The sequence below is a fragment of the Quercus suber genome, unplaced genomic scaffold, assembly GCF_002906115.3.
Source record: "Quercus suber isolate HL8 unplaced genomic scaffold, Cork oak 2.0 scaffold_128, whole genome shotgun sequence".
NCBI lineage: Eukaryota > Viridiplantae > Streptophyta > Magnoliopsida > Fagales > Fagaceae > Quercus > Quercus suber.
In genome coordinates, this window is record NW_027069591.1 from 312847 (window position 1) to 323231 (window position 10385).

Consider the following 10385-nt stretch of genomic DNA (forward strand, 5'->3'; position numbering starts at 1 on the left):
CCACAAATTCCAGTGAGTAAAATACTCAAATATGAGTTTGCACGACGGCTACAAGAATATGTATCTTTGAAGAATATCGTAGCAATTTGTAAATTTTGGATGCAAAATGAGTAAGCCGATGCATGGGATTTTTTTTTGTGGATTTGGATGAACTGCATAATCCATTATGCATTTTTAAGGTTTATGAATAAGCCATTGGGAATGCTCTAATGACATGTTAGGTATTTTATAATGGACTAAAATGCAAAATACACATTTAAAGTTTTGTGTCATCTTAATTTTCTTACTTAATATTTAAAAAATTTGATTCACTCCTTTAACGTTAAGGGTTTGTTTTGAATCGTAGTTCTTATGTTAATATCGTAATGATGTGTTCGATAAATGCATAGGCAGAGCTAGGGGGTTGCCAAGGGGGGTCCATGCCCCCCCTAACTTTTGGAATTTTTCATTAATATTCTTTTACATTTGGGACTATCTGGCATTTTGCCCTTAATTTTTTTTTTATTTAGCAATTTGCCCTTGTTTGCAAACTATATAGGAATATGTCCCTGTTTTGATACTCGATAATCTTAAAATCGAGTTTCTACGAAATACTCGATTTATAGAAAATCGAGTTATGCCCGATTAAAATTTAAAAAAAAAAAAAATTTGCATGGAACTCGAATATAAGAAAATCGAGTTCCATGAAAAAAAAATTATAATTGGGAGCCCTATAGTGGCGTTTTTATGCCCTATAGTGACGTTTTAAAGCCCTATAGCGGCGTTTTCCTGCAAAATTTTTATAAGTGGGATCACGCCATAGTGGTCCAAGCACCCTATAGTGGCGTTTTTAAGCCCTATGGTGACGTTTTAAAGCCCTATAGCGGCGTTTTTATGCAAAAATTTCTTATAAGTGTGATTTTAAATTTTTTTCAAGTGTGATACCATTTAGGAAGCCCTATAGTGGCGTTTTTAAGCCCTATAGTGACGTTTTAATGCTCTATAGTGGCGTTTTCCTGCAAAAAAATTTTGTAAGTGTGATTACCCCATCAGTGAGTCCTATAGTGGCGTTTTTAAGCCCTATAGTGACGTTTTAAAGCCCTATAGTGACGTTTTTAAACTCGATTTCCCTAAAATCGAGTTCTATGCTTTTTTTTTTTTTTTTTTTTTAATTTGATTGGGCATAACTCGATTTTCTATAGATCGAGTATTTCATAGAAACTCGATTTTAAGATTATCGAGTATTGAAACAGGGGCATATTCCTATATAGTTTGCAAACAAGGGCAAATTGCTAAATAAATAAAAAATTAAGGGCAAAAGCCCAGATAGTCCTTTACATTTGGTAATAAATATAAAAATTACATAAAAATGTATTCACCGGTCCCCTGAAAAAATTCCCTGGCTCCGCCACTAGTTAAATGACACAAAACCTGCACATGTGCTACTTGGCCGAATTAACTCATGCTACATTAATTTAATTATATTATGTAATTAAATAACTTATTAAATCTTTTCAAAAATAAAATAATTCTTTAAAATGTAAAAATAAATAAATTAATTAAACCTTTTTTTTCCTTTTCATCATTTTATGGATGAACAACTTCTACATTCTTCCCCAAAATCCTTTCCACATTCATTCTAAAGAACCAAAAGTCGAAAACTAGAATAAAAAACTCCAATGAAATTTCATTTTACCAAAAACCCAAAATTTATGAAACCCCTCATCGCGAGCAATAGCAAGATTGAAAGCTCAATTTGAGGCATTAGGTTTTGTCAGTATGGATCTAGGTGAAAGGATCAAGAACAAAGCTTCTGAGACTGATCTTGATGTAGCTTCAATCGAAGAAAAGGCAAGTGCGACGAGTCATGGGACTAACCTAAAAGGTAGAGTATGTGGTGAAAAAAGTTAGGGTTTTGGTGAGTATAAACACACCGAATCCAAGCAAAGTGACGAAGTTGAAGATGCAAGCTCATCAGTGAAAAGAAGAAGGCAAGCATCATGAGCCATGGAACTATCGCAAAAAGTAGAGTACGACCGAGAAGGTTAGGGTATTGGTAAGTATGAACGCATTGAATCCAAGCAAAGTGACAAAGTTAAAGATGCGAGCTCATCAGGTTGATCAAGGTCGTTGACTTGGATTTGATGGACGTGGCTAGGTTTTGATGTTAGAAATTGTGGGTTTGGTTTAAGTTATTTGGGGAGATTGGTTAGTGTTCAATACTTGGTTTGTTTAGGGTGTGGTCTGGGTGCTGTATGGGGGTTTGAACCACCACATGTGGTGGCTAAAATTAGATCCCTACCAATCTCTGATTTTTAATTATTTTTTCTATAAAATTTTGATCTTTAATCTTGTGAGAAACTATGCCCTTGGGCCTTGGCTCAACATTTCAAATGGTTTGGCATAACCCAAGCAAATGAGAGGAGTTGTGTTAGTGCCTTTCAAGAGCAGAGTTTTTACTGATGTTATCGATCCTCCTAAATCAAAGGTTTTATAATGAAGTTGTCACTTATTTTAATAGAAAAAATAAAAAAACTAAAATTGAAACATTACATTACTTTTATTGATGAGTTGAAATTATACATCTCTTGATAATAAATAGAAAATTAAGTCATTTTAATCCTATATACAATTTAAAACAAAAGTACTTATTTTTGTTTCCTAGTTACAATTTAAAATTTGAAAAGTATAATTCACCAAATTTAAACTTAGTAAACTAAAAAGAGAAAATTTATATTTAAACTTAGTGTACTAAAATAACAATTCACCAAATTTATANTTGGCAAATGGTTTGGCATAACCCAAGCAAATGAGAGGAGTTGTGTTAGTGCCTTTCAAGAGCAGAGTTTTTACTGATGTTATCGATCCTCCTAAATCAAAGGTTTTATAATGAAGTTGTCACTTATTTTAATAGAAAAAATAAAAAAACTAAAATTGAAACATTACATTACTTTTATTGATGAGTTGAAATTATACATCTCTTGATAATAAATAGAAAATTAAGTCATTTTAATCCTATATACAATTTAAAACAAAAGTACTTATTTTTGTTTCCTAGTTACAATTTAAAATTTGAAAAGTATAATTCACCAAATTTAAACTTAGTAAACTAAAAAGAGAAAATTTATATTTAAACTTAGTGTACTAAAATAACAATTCACCAAATTTATAGATTCTAAATTGTATTTTATTTCCTTAAGATATTATAGGTAATATGGCCTCATTTCAAAAGTATATTTGTGGAAGATACCAATGAATGAATAAATTCAATTCGCATAATAATGTAAATCAAAGGCCTACTATGTTCTGCAATAAATTCATAGACAGATGCTTATAAGGGAATACTTGTCGTATGGGAACAAAGTGTAAGTTAGTGATGCGACTCCACGGAATCCAAGCTTTTCAAGAAAGAATATACTATCGCTTAAATATGTCCATTAGCATGGGGTCTCTTTTCCGAAAGATATCCTTATTTGAAGCCTTTTTTGGTCATAATAAAAGAAGACATATATCAACCAAATATGTATTAGGATGGAGAATATAGAGTCCTCTGGTGTATAAGTGACGTGGTCCATCATTTCACTAAAAGACTCACACTTGTTTAAAACTGCTGAGTCAGTAATCAGTTTATGTTTTAAAAAAATTCCAACTCAGCAATTTTAAACAAGTGTGAATCTTTTAGTAGAATGGTGGACCACGTCACTTGTCCATCATGTGGACCTTATAATTTCTCATTAGAATGATATATAATCTCTGTTATACAAACAAAAATTCATACTATCAAAAAAAAAAAAAAAAAACAAACAAACAAACAAACAAACAAATCAAAAACAAAAATTCGTACCTTTCATTTTCCAATTTCTCTTTTTGATTATGCATAATCCCCTAATAATACTCCTCATCCGATTCTTCTGGGAATTTCCTTATATGACAACAGGGGTTGATTAATGCAACCAACAAATTCTGCGACCAGTAAAGGCAAAATAAAAGTGACAAATTTAGCTACAAGCTTGGTTATAGCCAATGGCTAGAACTCCACCTCCACTCAATATCTTTTTAACAAAATTTAGCTACAAAATTAATTGTAACCTAATAGGAAAAGACCTAGTGTAGCTCGTCCTTAAGTTGTTGTCCAGAGAAGGTAGGAAACCACGATGATTGTGCCTGCTCCTACTCGTCCATTGTATCATTCATAGGTTGTCCTAATGTAAAAATGTTCGATATGAGGAGGTCGTCTAGACTAAGGAAAGTCACCCAGACATGAAAGCAGATGGACGACCCTTCAACACTTGGGAATATTTTCAGAATAAACTCATACATGAAAACTTATATTTTGTATTACGTTCTACTGTTTTGAAGTGTAAGCAAAATCCATGCTTATCGCTCTAACTTCTCACTAAACTCTCAACTTCCAATGGCAGTTATAGAAGATAAGATTAAATCTTCTAACTTCTATAGCAGTTATAGAAGTTGTGTCTGAACCTTGTAACTTCTAGACGATTTGAGGAAGTTACCAATCAAGTAACCGCTCCAATGCTCACTATATAAAGACTCATCTATATCAAATCAAAGTAAGTTCTCACTATTCCCACAGACAGCGGCAACTGATGATGCACAGAAAATTAGAAGGCTGAATGCTCCGGGTTTCAATAGACTAGTAGTTGTTTGGAAGGCCTGAAAACATAAACGACACAAGATCAAAGGAGACCAAGGTGAACCGGCCAAGAACCCTCCGATGCTTAAGTTAGTTTTTCCTTGTGGTGGATTGTTCATCTTCTTGTAACGCCATCATTAGAAGACCAACTCTAAACAATTGGAAAGCAATAACATCTACCTCCCACTTATCGGTCAAATTCCCTACAGAGTACAGGATAGGACAAGTGCAAGGAGATTAGTTAGCCATATTGGCTATGGACGAGCACATGTAGAAAATAAGTATTGAGAAGAGAAGGGTTGTTGCAGAGCCCACCGAAGTACTGGAAGATATTCCTTTGGATGAGAATAACCCTGAGAAGTATACAAGGGATGGAGCAAGTATGGAGAAGAAGACAAAGCAAGATCATGTCCAGTTTTTAAAGAAGAGCATTGACGTGTTTGCATGGAGTCATGAGGACATGCCAGGTATTGACCCAAGTGTCATTACCTATCGTCTGAACATGTATCATTCTTCCAAGCCCGTACTTTAAAAGAAAAGAGTTTTTGCTTTTGAACGAGATAATGCTATTAAGGAAGAAGTCCAAAAATTGACCATAGCAAAATTTATCTGGGAAGTTTATTACCCAAACTGGTTAGCTAACGTGGTGATGGTCAAGAAGGCTAATGGCAAATAGAGGATGTGCGTGAACTTTATCGATTTGAACAAAGCTTGTCCCAAGGATAGCTATCCATTGCCACGCATTGACCAGCTAGTGGATTCAACTGCAAGTCATAAATTACTAAGTTTCATGGACACTTTCTCAGGTTACAATCAAATAAGGATAAGAACGAGGCCAGAAAATTGAGGATCAGAGCTGCCAAGTATGTCCTCATAGACAAGGTGCTATATAAACGAGGTTTCTCTCAGCCCTACTTAAGATGCTTAGCCCCGGACGAGTTAAACTATGTATTGAGGGAGGTTTATAAAGGAGCATATGGAAACCACTAAAGAGCGAGAGCACTAGCCCATAAGGTCGTCCATGCAGGTTACTACTAGCCAACTATTCAAGCAGATGTTAAGGCTTATATCAAGGTGTGTGACCAATGCCAACATTTCAGCAACATCCTTAGACAACTGTCAAAATATCTCACCCCGATGATGGTCACATGGCCCTTTGCGCAGTGAGGACTGGATATCTTAAGACCCTTTCCACTTGAAACCAAGCAAATGAAGTTTTTAGTAATAGGGATAGATTACTTCATTAAATGGGTGGAAGTTGAACCTTAAGCAAATATCACATAACAGAATGTCAAGAACTTCATTTGAAAGAACATTGTATGCAAGTTTGGGGTACTTAGGAGTCTAACAATGGACGATAATTTGATAACACACTTTTCAGAGATTTTTGCAAGCAACTTGGAATCAAGAATCATTATTCATCACCCTCCCACCCGCAATCAAACAGACAAGTAGAAGTAGCAAACCGATCCTTGTTGAAAATCATCAACACTCGGCTTGAGGGGGCAAAAGGAGTATGGCCAGATGAGCTACCAGGTGTTCTATGGGCTTACAAGACAACTGTGAGGACCCCCACAGGAGAAACTCCATTCAAACTAGCCTATGGAAGTGAAGCAATTATATCTGCAGAAGTACACATGGCCAACCATAGGATGATGAAGTATCAAGAGAAGGAAAATGAAGAACAACTTCGTCTTAACCTCGATCTCATTGACGAGGTAAGGATGAATGCAGAGTAGAGAACAGCAAGATACAAAAGTCTTATGCCTAGGTAATATGATGCAATGGTAAAACCTAGGCGTTACAAGATTGGAGACCTCGTCCTTAAAAGGGTCTTCTTGGCAATCAAAAACTCGGCTCATGGAAAGCTAGGGTCTAATTGGGAAAGACCTCATAGAGTTATTAACTGCAAAAGGCAAGAATCATACTATTTGGAAGCCCTAAATGGACAAAAGTTAGAGCACCCTTGGAACGTTGAACATCTAAGAAGATATTATCAATAAGATATCAGCTAAGACGAGCATCATCATAGACATTGTTATCTTGGACGAGCAGAAGTTTGTGTTGCTTTCCATTACTTGCATTTACTTGTGTTTGTTATTAGTACTATATATTGTGTTTCAATTCCCTAAAGGTGCATCAGTTTCCAAATTGTGCGTTGTTTATGGACTATGGACGAAGTTATGGACTTATTTGTTTGTTAGTATTTTTAATTCCCTAAAAGGCACTAGCTTCTAAGCATGCGCCATGCTTGTGGACCATGTTTATGTTACGTATATACAATTTGGATTTCCAATATATATGATGTATGAATTTCTAATTTTCATGATTTCATCCACAAGAAGGCTAAAGGCCCAAGACGAGTAAAATCTCTGGACGCAGGGATGTAACGTCTATTAAGCTTTTCTTAAAATAAGGATAAAGCAAAGAAAAATAAGCTTAAGGCACATTCATCTAAACAATGGACGAGATAAAGCCTGAAGCGTATTCGTCCAACCAATGGATGAGGAAATACATGCATGAAAGAATATTCAAAGTCCATGGATAAGTATCTAGCCAAAACAATCCAATCTCCAGATGATTAAAGCTGGTAAAAACCCATGCCATTCATAAAATGAGTTATACTTGCAAAATTTAAAGAATGGTGAAAATGTTGAACATGAGGAATTTATATTAACATGGACGAGTTAAATGCCTCCATGAGTGGATGGATCACACTTAAACCAGTATAACATGGATGATGCAAATAAAGAAAAATACGTCCATACAATAACATGTTCAATAGAAAATGAAGTGATGGAAATAAACATTCCTTCATAAAAGTTTAGAAAATGGTAGACGATCACCGTCCAAAAACTCTTATCAAGTAAAGCCTAAAAGGCAACTATTTGGAAGCTCGTCCCAAAAATTATAGACGAGTGAAATGTACTTAAATAACTTCAAATGGTCCAAAACAATGGACCTTATAAAAAAAATATAAAAAATATAAAAAAATAAAAAATAAAAAATAAAAAGAATGAGAGAAAAGAGAAAGGGAAACTAAGACTCTAAAATTTCACATCTTCATTGTGGGGGGTTATCTCCAACATTAGGCTCATCCTAGGCGAGTTGAGTGGTAGCATCGTCTTCAATATTAACATTTTCAGAACTCGTCTGGAGAAGAGAGCTTGTAGCACCAAGGTTGAGCTTGATGGAGCTAAAATTAACTTCAGGGAAGTTTTCCATAGCGTCCATACGAAAATCTTCGAAGCCAGCAGCATAGTTGGTGTCTAACAGACCAGTGAACTATTTGGAAGCTTTGAACTCCGCCACAATGTCCTCTTTTGCCTTCTTAAGAAGGGTGCTCAGCTCACCATTCCTTTTTTGAAGGTGGTCAAGACGAGTGTCCTTCTCAACAATGTCAACTTTAAGCTCTTCGATGAGGGTTTGCAATTCCTTAGCCTCGTCTTTAGCCTTGGCTGCCACCTCAGCCTAGCCCTTGCAATCATCCTTGACCTCCTGGATCCTCGTCTCAAGCAAGATCCTTGTCTTGTTGATCTCCATGGTCTGCCTAAACACAGCGATGAACTTTGACATTGCCTACACAAGTAATTAAAAATTCTGTTAAAAAAAATATATATATATATATATTACTATGACAAGGTGAGGTAAAAGTGATTACATACCTTGAAAAGATCATGAACAGCAGAATGCTCAAACTCTTTCAAGGACATGTCATAGCATGCAGCCACATCCTCATCAGTCACAGCCTTCTCAAAACTTTCCTAAGCCAAATCCTCGTTTTCAATAAGGTTCATAGGAACTCTTTAAGAAGGCTGAGATGAGATAGGCACAACAGTTTTGGACAAAGGAATTCTGACAGGTTCAAATGAATCTACATCATGGACTTAGATGGATGACTGCTGAGAGGTAGGAAGAATAGGAAGGCCAGGCTTGACAACCCTAGGCTTGGACGACCTATGCTTCGCCCTCTTTTCCTTGCGACGACTTGGAAGATTTTCCAAGTCAATTGCCTTTGACAAAATTTTCTCTTATCCCCAACAACACGACGAGGCTGAAATTGGGCCTCCGACCTAGTTACCTCGTCTACTACCTCCTTGCCCTTATTTTTCTTTCATGGTTGCCATCCCTGAAAAGAAAAATGTTAGAATCATTTAAAAAGTAATATTAAAATAAACTCTTTAAGTAAAAAACTCACGTCTATGGACAGTGAGCTTGTGAGCTATACCTTCAGGAGATGGCTCAGGACCAAGTCCCCAGGTGGCAAGATGTTGAAGGGTGACTAAAGAGTGGAAACTCCTATCAGCGTATAAATGAGCCTTCTGGACGCGTTCAAGATAGAACCTGCTCAAAGATGGTCTTCTAACAATTGTAGAAAAAGAGAGAACAAAGAATGGTTAGACAATTATAAACAAAATTAAAATATATAATAATAAAAAAATAAAAAAAATAAAATACCTTCAAGACGAAGGTTCCCTAACTCTCTAGTATATGGGGCAAATGGATCCCTGCCAATCTCAACAGGGTGTCCAGCCCAAAAACCAAAGACAAAGAAAAACTCTATCTTCCAATTTCTATCAGAAGTTACAAGTGACTTTATTAATCTACAATCTTACCCTTGGCTGTGAACTGATAAAAGCCAAGGGACTGATTAATCTCTAAGAGTTTGTAGCAGTAGAAGAACTCGTCCACAGTGAGAGGACAATCCCCTTCAAACACTTCCCTCCATAAAACTTGCATGGAGATGACTAGCCTCCATCCATTGGGGTTAAACTGACATACTCCTAAACCAAATCTAGTGAGTAACTCCCTAGCGAATACATTAAGGGTAACCTGAGTCCCCCTAGAAGGTAAGCTTCATAGACCCCTATCCCAAAATGACGATTACAACACCATTCCCCATGGACAACTAACCTAGGGTTAAGGTTATTTGAAATTTGATACCAACTCCTAAGGGAATTAAGCCTTTTTTCGTCTGTCTTGGAATGGACGCCTACAGCGCAACTATACACCGTCTCTACCTCATCTAAAGAAGTGGATGGAGGAACACTCGTCAAGGTACTAGCTCGAGACCCAAAAGTTGCCTTCGTCCTAAGTTGTTCCTAAAGGACCTCTAAAGGAACCCCAGGAACACCAGACATGTATTCCTCGTCTGTAGTATTCCCCTCACTACTACTGTTACTACTACCTCCTTTACTAGAACCACTATAACTAGTTGTGTCATGGTACTCATCTATCGCCTTATCAACACTATTACTAGACGAAGAGACGACAATTTCAGACATCTTGAAGAAAACTTAAAGGAAAGCCTAATGATAAGGATGAAGAGAATACCTGACTCTAGATGAAGGAGGACTATAGACGCGGAAAAACTTCTAGACAAGGCGCTAGATGACAAATGTCAAGGAAGAAAATTTTAGAAATGTGAAGGGTAGGAGAGGAATTCTACTATTTATAGGTAACGAGGATTGGTATTTGAAGCGTCATGACCAACCAAGAGAGGCCATGTGGCATCTTTCTTAAAAGCCAAAACGACATGATTGAAACACGCCAGATTAGACCACGTGTCAAAAAAGAAAAGAAAAGGAGAAGGGCGTTCTGATGACAGACAACATAAGGACAAGGGAGCAACTGATAGAAAAAGGCCTAATGTAGCTTGTCCTTGAGTTGTCATCCAGAGAAGGTAGGAAACCACGATGATTGGGCCTGCTCCTACTCGTCCATTGTATCATTCATAGGTTGTCCTAATGTA